Raw genomic sequence first — 15,392 nt, 5'->3', positions numbered from 1 at the left:
TTTATGGATAGACCTGAAGTAATGAAACCTGAATAGAGATCTCTTCCACTCCATAAATATTCTAACGAGACATTTACCTTCGATAAACTTTAAATTTAAACAATTAATTGGTAAATTTTATTCATTTCTGCACATTTAAATTTTTTATAAATCCATACAAATCTACAATCTGGATATTATAATTATACCGTCATGAACTTTAATTTTAGTAATGAATAAAAATAGTCCTCGAGATATCATTCTCATAAATTTTCAATGGATTACTATTGATTTCCAATCAAAACCAAATTACATTTTAAAATTAAATCAGATTTCACGCTGATATAATTTAATAATCTTTTCAACGTGTCGGACAAAGAATTAAGAGCACCTGTTGTCTTCGCGATCACTCTTCACCGTAGTATTGGAAGATGATCGACATTCGAATCCATTATCTTGCTGTCACGTCAAATCAAATCATAGATTTTCTGTCATGCGGCTGTATTTCACGAACCGCGGATGCTGCTAAAAAATAATGACACGCACGGAAAAAGTCGTACAAGAAGAACTGAATTTTCACCATTTTGGATCTTGTTGATATCATATTCCGTAAATTCATAAAAATTCATTAAAATCTTTAATGTTGCTTATTTTAATAACCAATCGCCTTTGAATACTCAGTATTAATTTGAACATTGTCTGATTAAACTACATTTATTCGAGCACTTACCATATAAAATTCTTATGAACGTATTATGTGTATTATATGAAAATTTTTGTTTCGTTTCCGCTGTAATGTCGTGATCGTATTTGTAAAATTTCGAAACAATCTGGATAGGTACATTTTCGTTCATAAGTATTAGTCTATTTTTCGATTCCATACAAGATGTGATAATTCGTTTAAGTCATCAAGCAACCGATTAACCGATCACAATTTTACTTGCGAACATAAGCGAATATATTAATGTTGATGCCATCACTGATATTCTGCCGGTGAACGCGATCCATAAAAACGATAACTGTATAAAAGGTTGTATACGTTAGTGATTTAGCCTAGCGTGAAATGAATCGAATGGTTGGTAATTTCACGTTGCTACCTGGAACGGATTGTTTTTTCTTCCGCCCTAGTTGCTGAAACGGGAAATTGCTGAAAACACTAGGATATTGTGAAATGTATCGAATAAAATATGAGCATGTACAACCGTGAAATACTCAGCACCGGCTTTCACGAACAACGGCTGTAGTATTTCTCTTGCACTCCCTCGATTACATGCGTCTTTGCATTCTACCATCATTAGAAATGATGTATAACCATGGAATAAACTGAACTTTTAGGTTGTGTAACGAGTTCATTCGGATTTCTTGAGAAGCACGAAAAAAATCAAATTTATTTTTGCAAATTATTGTAATTAAATTCTTATTTATTTATTGAGAAATTACATTCAGTTGACGATGTCGGAGTATTTGTTATGTATTTTATTCTAGCGGATTAAGCAGTGGATTTAATCTAAGTGGATTAAGCTAATCTTTTACTTCATCGCGCCAAAACTTTTGACCTTCTGTTGAAAAATTGCATTTTTACGTTCTTTGAATCATTAACAAATTTTTCACATGTTGAGATAATTGATATTCTAATAATAGCAGTAATTTAAATTCTCCATAAAAGTGGACTAAGCACATAGGTATAACTAGCTCTTAATTTTTCGTCGTTCCGATAAAATGAGAAATTGTGAACATTTTTTACGTTACCGACGTCAAGTACAAAAAACGCGTAATTTCAACTGCTCATGTGGAATAAATTTTAATAATTATATTACGTGTAATATAATTTAACTTGCTTGAATCTCTCTCGCGCCACGTTGCGAAGAAATTCATTTATTTTTACATTTTTATTCACGATTCTCGTACGTGGCAATATTTCTTTATTCGTATATTTCTTTTTGTAAGGATTTCCATTTTCATGTACCTATTTCCTTGTTTCGTTCAAAATGCGCCGCTTTCGCGTACGATTAATGTTATTGTTGTAAACAATGAATTCAATAAATAAATTTCGAGAATGGAACTGTCAAAAGCATAAATAATATTTTACCATATTTTTTAAATAAATGAATTCTTTTAAAAGCTGCTGAAAATAACCAATTCGCAAATTACCCTTTTAAACTTCGTAGTTAATCCCTTAATTTTAAGAGTTTGTTTTTTTATCCCTTTAAAAACTACTTCATTCACAGATTCCATAAAAATGTTCATTTCTAAATATTAAGATATCCTACGTATTAATCTTAATATTTACTTCAATGTGAAATAATTCTTGCGAAGATTTTAATTATTCGCTAATAATAATTCAGGTATTGCCACGTCAAATTCCAACTTCAAACAAACGACATTTTATTCATACGCAACAGTCTAATTAATTTGACAAAAGAATCCATATAATCACATTAATTAAACAGGAAATAAAAATTATAATTCAATAAATGTATTCAATAAATTCGCAGAATTGAATTCATTGGAACTAATAATTGAAAAAGGAACGATTCTGCGATTACGATGCCATCGATCACGATCCGAGGCGTTTGGAAAGGAATTACTTGGTGGAATCTCATCGATAAAAGTTGTACGCTTAATTTGAGAAGCGTAGGAATTACGGTAGCCGGATAATCAGCGGTTGGTATAAATTATAGCGAGATTCAGCTAAAAAAAAAAAAAAAAAAGGAAGCAATCTAACGTCAGGAAGAATGAGGAACGTGCAATGGCAGGAAAGTATTGCTTCTGACCATATCGGTGAATCTCAGGTGAGCCCGGAATAACCTTTACTATTCCCTTAGGTTATCGATCTCCACGGGCTCGTTCCACTTTATTTTATAAACCTTATTTAGGATTAATGACGCGGGAAGGAGATACCGCCATGGATCGATAGTATCCAAGAGCCGGTTCGTTAAAGCCAGATATTTATTTCGCTGACGAACAGTTATTCCTCCTTATGAATCGTTTCTACGACGTTTGTGTGCCGGCAACAAGCGATAAAATCGAGGACTGCTCTTATTATTTTTTAATTCGTTCCGATCGTGCCTCCGCCTTATCCTTTCATTTATGCATAGCTAGGGAAGGAACTGCTCGAGAACAGGAAAACCGATTTAAGAATCAACTTCTAGCTCTTACGTCATACAAGAAATCGATCTGTAAACACTAATGCGGTTTAATAATTGAACTGTGATACAGGTTCTTTCGTCGTGTAATTTAGCGAGTTCGATTGTAGTAACGAAAGGGTACGTAATTATTAATTTGAAAATCTTACGGAAGGTATGTTGTTTTAAATTGCCATAATCTTGAAAAGATATTCGTGTAATTTAAGATATTATATAAGGTATCACAAGATACAGAAAGAGGATATCATGACGAATATCCTACAAAAGTTTTACTACGACAGAAAATTAAAAAAAATTGTCAATTAAAAAAAATTAGAATATCTTAGAAAATTTGTCAATAAGAATCTTATGTTTTATTAGTAAAATATATAATTATACAAATGAAACATATGTAAATTATATGCATCAATTACAAGATATTTTTGATTGCTCGTTTATTTTGTATCGAATAAATTATTATGAATTAAGAGATTATGCTAATAATTCTAGATATTGCCGCAGGTAATCAGTGCTTCAATACAGCTTTCTCATGTGTTTAACCTCGGACTCAACAGCATATGAAACATTAGAAGGATACCACATCGGTACGCCTGTTTAGTTCGGCAATGATAGGCTGACTCGATCGCGATAATCCATTAACGGACTTTCGCTTCCTCTAATTTCATCGTCCTAACGGATATTTCGGCTTTCAAAACATTACACACTATGCCATTATTAATTTTCATGCGCAACAAACTTACAACAACCTTGTGAAATCCTTTCACTGGTGCACAAAAAATATACAAAGTTCATTATAAAGTGACATTTTTTGGAAATTTTTTAAAAATTTGGTGTATCGATATCACCCATTTAACTTTGCCACACTGTTGATTATTAACCACATTAAAAAAAAAGAGATTTATTATAAATCATATATATTCAGTGTTAAGAGAAGTAAGAATAAGAATATGAAATTAAATTGTATATAAAACTAAATCGACGCATCATGTGCGTCAGTAGAAGTTGCCTGGCATTTGGCAATCTTATTATTTTAGATATCGATATTCGTGGATTCAAACTACCATAACTTACATTAAAATATATTTTGTAATTCTTTCAAATCTAAAACAATGAAACAAAAGAGTGGTTGAAAAAGTATATTAAAAGATGTTGAGTATTACTTTAATTAGATGTACGATATTTTGAAGAGTCTATGTACAATTAAAACTTTGATATACACCGACTTAATGTAAACGATAATTGTGGATGAGCTCATTGGGCGACTATTAGGTAAATACGTATGTTTCGTTCGTTGTTGCGATCTAACTTAAAAGTTGCACGATATCGAATATTTCCGTGGCTTATCAGCCGATCAACGATTTCTACATGCACGTCTAGCCGGCTGCAAATCGAAGTTATCGCGAGGACGAAGAAAATGTCGCTTTTAATATCCTCGTATCTCTTCAATCAGAACTGTTGGGCGTCCCGCAGGGAAACACAGCTCTGCCCTTTCCTTACTGAATGAACTATGCTTTCCAGAGGAACTTTGTTTCCCGCGATAACATTCCGAAGTCAAAGGGTTCTCTGTCTCTTTGCCCGATAACGATCGCCCTTTCCCCTCTCCTCGCCGCCACCTATACCCTTCCTGCTCCTTATCTCGCCGCGATTCACGACCTGGATTGAAGAATATAAGCGCGAGTATCGCGTGAGTCTTTGATTTCGTTACGCCGGCCATCAGATACGCGGTTCAACATCACGCGGGCAATCTTCAGTTTCTCGTTGTGGAAATGTTTCCGTTTGAATAGTCAGTCACGATTAAATTAATATCAACGTGGGAATCAAACGCATAAAATCATGAGAATGAAAAATTCGTCATGGAGAAATGGGAAATATATTAGGTTGTCCGAAAAGTGTCTTTCTTTTACAGACAAGTCTTTTACAAGGATGCATCTTTATACAAACATGAAACCTAATCTGTCGAGCGTTGTGATCTCTATTTTGATAGAGCAAAATGGATCATACGATGGATTATTTCCTTATAGAACGAAAGAAACCTTTTGGACGACCTAATACTTTTTCTAAAGAATCTGGTTATACATTAACGTTGCGCGATAATGAAGTTTCGTATTTTCAATGTAAATCTTCTTAGCATTGAATATACGTGACTTGTAGCGAATTTCTTCTTCTTTAATATGGTTATTAGGTAACGATGGTACAAAATTAAATGAATATTATTGTTATTGGCGCGCCAACTTGGAACCTTAAAGAAACAACACATAAAAATTTGATTGTTTATATCTTCTGGAAGAATTATTTTTCTTTTCCCGACAGTTTTGTTTGCTTTTCGTATATTGCATTTTTTTTTACAAATAATTTCCGCTCGTTGAGCAGTTATATTTGTTCCTTGTATATTCGGATAGACGGGGACTCGCTTTTTAAATTGATTCTTTGCAGTATTTTGATCTTGAGAGATAGGTTCAAAGGACACGTATTCATTTCTGCTTTCACGAATAGCTTCAGAACGAAGTGGGTTGAATATTCAGCTCGTGATGTTTAAGTGTCCGAGTAAGTTTGCATCTCTTTGATATTATTGAATTTTGAAAAGTCTTTGAAATCTTGATTCAACTACATATAAATAAAAATGAAAAGATAGAGTAAAACGAGAAGAACGTATGAAAATTGATAAATCAGATATTATTACAATCGATACTAATTATTTCGTAATTAATTCGTTTGAACAATGAGAAGAAATTTATTGATGTATGGTAATGAAACAGGCTGACATTAAAGCAAAGCAAATGGAGAGGATCAATGATTGTAACTGTCACTATTGTTCTGGCTTTCAAATGCGATGCATTATTTCCAGGCAGTCGTGCTTTCGTGCATGATTTCGTTGTCAGCATCAATCTAATGTAACATGCCCCGTTGAAGTTCGTGACGGGAATTACATTTGTCATACAATCATCGTTCTTCGCCATTTGTAAGACTCGCAATTCTTCCGCGTTTATTTCTTCTTTATCATTCTTTACATGTTTAGCAAATTTATATCTTCAGAATTGAATTTTTGTTTAGATATAACGTTTTTCGTTAATTAAAAAATGAAATAAATTTGTGATAAAGAATTATCTTCTATTAATTATTGATAATAAAAACAGGTTCTCATTTGGATGATTCTTCAGAGCAATTTTTATGGCAAACAGATACATTTGTCTTTTAGTTAATTAAAAAAGTAAAGTATAAAACAGTATAAAAACAGTAAAGTATAAAAAAGAAAATATGTGAAAATGATGTTATAGTGAATTTAAATTTTCTGTCAGTTATATAAAAAGCTTTAAGTTTCGAAGGTTAACATCACTTTCTCTAAATATCCTAATATTTATGAACGAAAGTGTATAATACGTGTCACGATCCCTATTTCCGCGTAAGCACCCGAAGCTGTCTGATGGTTGTCATCGCGGTGAAACGCGGATTTCGCGTTGCCTTACTTATTACTATACGTATCGTAATCCAACGCGTTTCGTTTTCCCAAAATCGTACGAAGCTTCTGGTTCAACGCTGTTCTGACTAAGCAAATTCGCAAAGCGACCGCATTATGATATTCCTGTGCTCGCGAGAATTCTAGGCTGGAAGACGATGTACAAGAACCAGAGATGTGACACTCGTCTTATTAGCAGCGCAAGATGTCCTCATTATCGCGACTGACGGTGATGACGATGCAGCCATGAATTCCGAAGCGTTTCGTTGATGAGACATAAGAAAGAGAACCGGTGCAGAAGAGATCATAAAGCTGACACGAAAAGAATCACGCGGATTCGTTAGAGCGAGGTTTCTCTTTCTTGCCTTTGCCGAGGACCTGGACATTCTTGAATGCGCGGTACTCATTCGCGGAATTCGCGTGTTCCTACTCGGGTTTCTTAATTGCGGAACTAACGACGTGACTATGGATATTCGTATCCGAGGGTTGTTCAAAAGCAAATGCTATACACAGAATGGAAATTTGAGAAAAAGACATATGTAATATCTAGTAATATACGTAGTATTAAAATATTGTAAATGTAGATCATTGCAAGTAAAACTTAATTACAGTTAATAATAAATAACTAAGCGTGAAAATGAAGTAATCACCAACAACACGGTAGAACTATGCTCTGATATGTAATCAATCTTCATGCGTAATTACGTTACAAACAACAAAATGCAAGACCTGTACTTTACGATATTGTATTTGACAGCTGCTCGAATTTCCTGTATTACACTCCAGAAAGATTGAATCTAAGAAAGAAAAGGAGAGTTCCTGGTTGATATGGAAAGTTGTCGATAAATGTTCAATCTGAAAGCTAGATCGACAGAACGTAGGTAGAATATGTGAAGTTTGAAACAAATGGGTAGCGTAATTGGACGAGCACAAGGGAAAAATACCATTTTTCTATTCTATATAGGGTGGTTTAAAAATCAGATTCCACGGTTTTTCAAGTACTTCCGATAGTCGAACAAAAGTTAATCAGCTTTCGATCGACTTCAAATTGCAATCCAATGAATTAAAAAAAAAAAATAAAAAAAGATGCTTTACTTCGATGAAAAGTCAAGGTCACCTTTGTCTCTTTAAATGGAACAATACTTTTTTTATGCAATATATTTTTTAATTTTCTACAAGCGGTATTAAGATACTTGGGTAGGAAAATGATTAGTTTAAGAGATATTTTAGCTTTAATATTGTAGAACTTATGGTATGAAAGACGAAGAAAGATGAGTAATACTTTTTGCTTTTATGTTTTCCTTAGATATAAAGCTGATTAACTTTTGTTCGAAACATCTTTTATCCGTCTATCGAAAGTGTCTGAAAAATCTTGAGGCTAATTATTAAATCACCTTGTAAACCTTAATATATTCTTCATTGAAAATGAAAATTAAATTGAAAATTAAGATTAAATTCAATTTCGTTTATTTGATCAATTTAGATTAATTCTGCCTCATAGCAGATAGAAAATTGAATATTTTCATTAGATTTTCATTTAATAATGCAATTAATCTATTCTATAATTTTATTCTATTTCTAAAATATAACCGTGCTGTGTAAATTTTGCTTTTATGAAGTGTTGAAACAGGAAGGGTTGATCGGGTCAAGTGTCTGTAAACTTGACCTTAAATCAGTTTCGAAGTATCATTGAAGGAAAGAAGAGTAGTTGTGCTTGACGGGACAATACGATGCTGGTAATTCGATCCCTTGAACACCCTACGCGTATTTCTCCCTTCACCATTTTACTTCTCACCTTGAGATCTTGAAGGAATTTTTCTATAAAATGCAGTCGCTTTGGCTCAATAAAGCGATTAATAATTTTCTCATTCGAAATTAAACAATTAAAATTATTATTAGCTCTCACGTTCGAAAAATATGAATTAATTTGTTATTGAATTTTTGAGCCGCAAAAAATATTCTATTCAGTTTTGTAGACGCAAACTTCCGCATTTAAATATTCAATAATTAAAATATAAAATCTATCTTTAAAACTATAATTTTCAATCCTCTAACAAGATCGTTCTTTCGATAAAAAGAGATGCGGTAAAGGAAATAATACACTTAATAATACGCTTGTAAACCAATCTTATTAAGATACACGTCTAGATAAGATATATACACGTTTGAATCGAACAGATCGACTAAAAACCAGCATAGTTCTCGTTATCGTAAAATATGCGAGTGTCTACGTCCAGGGAGCATCAATATGCATGTAAGCCGACGTTGGTCGGGGCTTCGTTGTCCGGCTTAAAGCAAGAGGGTAGCCTCTTCTTCCGAGCGATAAGAATTAGGAACAGAGCAGGGAATATCATAATACTCGTAAGCCGTGGGACATATTAAGAGGATCATATCGTTCGTGTCCAAGATCCCGTAAGACGTTTCAGTTTGATCCGAAAGGCGAGAAGGTTGCTCGTCTCACCTGGAGAATCTTGACAGTGGGTGTAGGTAAGTAGAATGGCGATACGGCTGTCCAGCTGACGGCTCGTCGTCCGTAATGCGATAAAAGGTGTCGCGTTTATTTCCAGCCTATCTTTAGCTAACAGTTGCTCGATTAAAATCCTTCATTTATTCCTTTATTTGGAGTTTCTTTTTACTTTTAGATTACTTGGAATTATTTGTGGCTTTAGTTTAGTTGGAATTACTCATAGTTTTATCTTATTTAGATTTCTTTTAAGTTAGATTTAAGTTAATCGATATAATGGTAATCGGTACAATGGCATAATCGGTGTTTTTTTAGCACGAAATTTTATTAGTTTTTTTTACTTATAACATTATCTTATTTAGTATTATTTTAGGTGGGTAACTAATTGATATAATAATTGGTAGAATGGAATCTATGGAATTTCATGTAAATATACAGGCTCCGGAATTTGATATAGTTATTCGATTTCACTATATCACCTATATATAATATATATAATTACCATTCCATTCAATTTCCATCGCTCGTCGCGTTTCTCATGCAAAACACTGTTCAAAAATTCATAGGCCCAATCGAACGAACGATGGATTAGAAAAGAATTCCTTGAAAAAAAGGAACATTCCTATGCATGAATTAAGCTCACCCTAAGAAACCAGATCACTGTATTAGGGCCACGAATGTTTCCACTTGGTGTTTGACTTTCTTCTCTATAGCTAATTTGAATATGCAAACGAGCATCCTTTAAGGTTAATTACGAGCCAAAAAAACGGTTGTGAAATGGTTTTAAAATATCAGGCCATCTTATGATGAGCATGTTTGAGACGTGGCTTTCTATTATTTTCTTTTAGCTCCGGTTTAGTCAGAGGAAGAAAAGGATAGCTGGCCATCCATCATCGTTAGCATTTCGTTCAACGATAGTCGGTCGAGCGGAAGTTGCCGCTGACTTTGAGAGCTGTGTAAACTAGGTGAACAAATAAACCCGTTTTATGCCCGTCCAATAACACCGTCGTCTTCACTGCCCCGCGTATATATGCATACAAGTGTACGTATATTTAAGATTGCTACGTAAAATTGATGAAATTGATTCGACAGGTTAAATTATTCTGTCGATCATTCTGAATATTGTTTGTGAAAAATGTCAATAACACAGTCATCTTACATTGTTATACACCTCCAACAAGTTCATTCAATTTTCTCTTTTCATAGTACTTTATGTTAACAAATAATTTTCATGCAATATTTGCTTTTTGTTTCAAATTCGTCCAATATATTAGGTTGTCCAAAAAGTGTCTTCCTTTTACAGACACGTCTTTTACAAGTATGCATCTTTATACAAACATAAAACCTAATCTGTCGAACGTTGTGATCCATATTTTGATAGAACAAAATGGATCATACGTAATTCGATAAAATAATATAAAACGGAAAATCTTATGCATTCATTATTTCTTTATAAAACGAAAGAAACTTTTCGGACGACCTAATACATAATGATGACAATCGCATCTCGTTGCAGTTTAAACGAAATTACAAAGTATTTTATATGGCGTATGTAATATATATAGATAAAAGTTTTGAAATACTTTTGTCAGTCACTGTAGCACCATACATATCCAACATAATCGGGAACGACCCATATTTCCCCGCCGCAATGCGTCAACTTCCCTGCGATTCCGCGTCGTACCTTCATTTTTCATTCTTGCACCGTGATCTCGGTGTCCAAATTCACCTTCCGTGTCATCGAGAGCATATACTATTCCACCGGCGTCATCCACATGCTCATGCGAGCCACTCGAGGAAATTCCTTCAGGAACCGACGAAAGGTGCGGATCAACGGTGTTAGAATGACAAACAGTCACCGATGCTCCTGTAATAGACTGAACGTGTGGCGTCCTTTCTGTCTTTCTTGAACTTCTTCCAATGGATTGGTTTATTGCTTGGATCAAATGTATCTATCAGATTGTCAGTGGAATTGATAGTATCCGAGTATTAGATTCTGTATGTATCATATGTTCTATACTATGAAACTTTAACTTCTGGTAGTTTATTTAAAATATTATACATTTAATCGAAGCAATTTTTACATCGACCAATGTACTCTTTGTTATTGATCAATGTATTTCAGATTTATAAGAGTTGTCAATTTTAAAATTCGAATAGTCAATATTCAAACGCGACATTAATTGACGATTTATTTTAATGTTGAGTATACGAAATCTTTTTATAGTTTTATTACAGTTTATGAATCCTTCTTTTAGTGTAAAGTAATTCTTGAAGATCTTAATAATTTGCTGGTGATAATTTCGATATCGGAGCCGTTATCGAGGAAATTTAAGTTTCAAAGGAATGCCATTTCACAATACACCTGTCTAATGATAATAATTTGCACAAACAAAGACGCATTTAACGCACTATGTGTATATACGATATATTTCCATTGTTAAAAGTGGATTCTCTTCTTTTCTTAATTCGATAGTCAGAGATAGTATCTCCTTGTGTTTGTCCCCACGAGTGCTACGTATGCGTTGCATTGGAGACGAGGTGAACGGTCGCGTATATCCGTACGCAGAATATGCCGGAGAAACGTGAAATCCACTCGAGAAAATGCGAAGCCTCGACACGTTAAAAATGAATGTGCCATCACGCTTCTGCGGCAGAGAGAAGAATGAAGGCTAGCTAGTATAGCAGACGAAAGAAAGAAATAAAGAAAGAATGAAAGAATGAAGATGGTGCGTTTTATAAGAAGAGGCAACCCGTTTCTCGACAGCTCACGGGCACGAAGAACTCTCAGAGGCGTCAGGACAACGATGCCTGGTGACCGATTAGAAGGAGAAACGCTTGAAAATCCTCGGATGGAACCGGTCTGAGAAGATTCAAGGCCCTCGAGATGCTGCATTGTGTTCGGTCAACGTTGGTCAGCCACTTTGCTGTCTTACGATTCCCTCCAGAATGTAAACACACCGAGCAGCTTGAAAAGACCGCAACCTACTCGAAATAGAATCAGTCAAAGGCTGACACTTCCCGCCGGAGGAATACCAATTAGCTGCTGGAAGTTCGTTCTGCTAACAAGCGTGATGCTCTCTTGACGTTCTTTGCCGACACTCTCGGACCACCTACCGCGAAAGTAACGCAAGGCGATACAAAGTCAAACTGTTTCTAGGTACAAGAGACGTTTGTTAAATTTTCTTAATCTTAGGAATGGCTTACGTAAGTTTGTGACTACGCTATCGTTCATACGTGTTAGCACACTTTTTGCTCATATATAACATACGATTATAACGTTGAATACGTGAATTTTATTCAATTCTTCTCGATTCTATGATCTTAGTTCTGCGTTGCGTAAGTTTCAAATCTGATAATAATTGTTAAAAGGTTTAATAGATTTCTAAACATTTCTGAGGTTAAACGCACTTTCTCTAAGCCTGCTAATACTGATGAACGGAAGCATATGTATATTATGCGACCTCGGGTGCACCATCCGTCTCGGTAAGCTGTCGTCGTAATCACCCCTATCCTTCCTGTTCCCGTTCCTACGAAACATTTCGTTACGGCTGTCGTTTGCATCGCGACGTGAAAGGAGCCGACGTTTAAAGGAAGTCTCCGGTGTATCGATCGGCCTGTTGTTGGTCGTTACAGGTGCACGTTTGTCAAACATGTGTCAAGCCGAGCAGTAGACGAGCGGCACGCATGAATGGAACAGGTAAAATTTCCTGGGATCGATGCCGGGGAAGAATGATTTGTGTGTAGAAGGGCGCAGCAGGAAATTTCGTCTATGTTTGAACAAGATACGTAATTGATATGATATATATAAACTATCATACGTTTGAGATACTGTAATTAAGCTGAGGATATTTCTGCAAATTCATATTTTTATGGACGTAATTAAAAAGGTAAGAGAAATGCTTACACATCTAAGCAGATACTTGTTGTACCTGATAAATATTATTAGGAGTATTATACTTTAAATATTTTACATATTTTTACATTCTGTCTATATTCTGTGAATTTTTGCGTCTTCAAATTTCCGATAAATGGATTAAGAACCGCATTCTAGTTACAACAATAAGATTGGTTCCAGCAATTCTTTTGGAATCAAATTTTCCGAATTTTTTGTTTTATTATGTTCATAAATGTGTTTTATGATAAAACGTGGTTTTAGTTTCTTTTCATAAAGCAGATAATAATTATATAAGTGTACATACATTATTGTGATTGACTGTAGATGATCGCTATGTGATAATAGAATGCGAACCATGAAATGTTCCAAATCTAATTCCATTTTCAACGAATAAAATAATTAAATAGCGTGCAAATGCAACATGATAAATGTAGAATCCAATGAGTTCCATTTGAACTTTCCGTATCAGAACAGCGACATTTAACAATTTGCCAGATACTGATTAGATACTTAATTTAATAATCTTTGTAAATCGAGGTTAGCATTAATTTGAATTTAAAATATTTAATATTTTATGTTCTATGTTTTATATGAATCTATCGGTCACAGTTTTTAGCTTCACATTTTCACGTTACGATAATTCGAGCAAATACGATTTGAATTTAATTAAATAACATTCAGATATAAATAATGAAGAATTTTATATAAGGAATAATAAAAGCAAAATCCAATATTTATTACAAAAGTATTTGTAATAAAATTTGTATGCATTCACGCGAAGTTGACGTATACAATACTTGTATAACATGGAAAAATATATAGAGTATTCGAAATAGTAACTTTGAAATAATAACTTCTCTATTTATAGAGTCTCTACTCTTTAATTCTGTCTTCTTATTTCTATTGAAAATCAATAATATTATATTTACGATTGGAAAAATAAAAATTAACATATCTGAAATTGATTCTACTTTATTAATATCCAATTTCATAATTCTAAAAATAATTAAAGAATGATTCGTTCAACGAATTAATAGAAAAAACAAACACCTAATTTCTATTTCCTTAATGGAATGTCTAAAACTATGCGTAAAAATTTCCGATTCTTTTATTACAAATGAAACGTAATAGAAATTTGACTTTGTCAATAAGTTACGTAAGAGCGCTGGCAACCGTGACGTTGTACAATCAGTGCATGTTCGCGCATTATCTCAGTAGATTGGTTATGTATCACTAGGCTATGGACTAATTTATCAGTACTTTGTGTCAATGGCCTTTTGTTCAGGAAAACAGTTATAGGAGGCTCGTTAGATAGTAAATACTACTAGTAATTAGTAGTAGATAGTAATACTACTCGCTGCCATTATGTAACAGACTGGTAGCCGAAATTCAACAGCTATAAAACGAAGTTAGCAAATATCGTATAGATAAAGTAGATGATAAAGTTCCGCAGATATCAATGTGTATTTTAATGATACAGATTACTGGTCTTTTACCACAAATAAATTAATTCTTTTTGCACAAGAAGTGAAAAAGTTAAATATTAATATATTTAGAAACACATACACGATACTAAGAAGGATGTGCGCAATAATTTAGTAATTAATGATACTAGTGAGTTGATAAGAAAAAGCGTGGAGTTTCATTGTTTCTCTATTATCAATGCATTATCAATGTGTTATCAATATTTTCTTTACAATTAAAAGGAAATGGAGAAAGAAGTAGAGAACGTTGAAAGAATTTCACCGATTTTCGCAAAGAACAATATTTTACGTATCAAGGAGAAACAATTAAAATATAAAATAATATTTTCTATCCAGAGCATCCATAATGTTTCCTGATTTACATGAAAGAGGACTAAAAAGTTACACAATCATTTTTCATCGAAAAGAATGAAATTTACGATCTTGAAAGCTGACATAATAAAATTCAGGGACGCCAATAATCTATAAATTGCACAATATATATCATTTGTTCAGAGTGAAATCTTTGCTCAGTTGGTAAATTATGTGTTCGGAGGATTTCATTGCTGTGACCTTGCTTTAGCTGGTGGCAACATCGTTCTTATTTAACGTCGGTTGCGATGTTTAAAGAAGTATCGACCGCTTAAAAGTTTTTATTGTGCGACATCAACCTGTTGAATGTTTCTACTATATACGTTACATTTCCACCGCATTCTCTATGAATCTAGTGACATTAGCGATTCCTATCAGCGGATAATTCGTCATAAGTATCGAATAAACATGCACGTGTCGTGGGAATTTCAATTGTAGACACGTTTAACTTCCTGAAAACAATCAGATTTATGATGTCAGATTAGTCATGTTAATAACTATAATTCATAGAATTATTTTCTGTATTTTATGATTAAATATAATGAGAAAGGGATACTATTTTGGGGGAGTAACAGCTTTATTCGTAATTCATCAAATTTGGAAAAGATATACGTTT

The 15,392-nt window shown here is 33.7% G+C and overlaps 1 protein-coding gene across 6 annotated transcripts in view; it reads right to left on the bottom strand.

Annotated features, from left to right (window-relative positions):
- The window catches only part of LOC126917584 (teneurin-m), a 652,557-nt gene that overhangs the window by 501,705 nt on the left and 135,460 nt on the right, over window positions 1-15,392 (bottom strand). The window lies entirely within an intron of this gene.

Source organism: Bombus affinis, chromosome 6 (genome assembly GCF_024516045.1).
Source record: "Bombus affinis isolate iyBomAffi1 chromosome 6, iyBomAffi1.2, whole genome shotgun sequence".
NCBI classification, from domain to species: domain Eukaryota; kingdom Metazoa; phylum Arthropoda; class Insecta; order Hymenoptera; family Apidae; genus Bombus; species Bombus affinis.
Note: the sequence above shows the minus strand (reverse complement) of the source record. Positions and strands in the feature narration are given on the sequence as shown.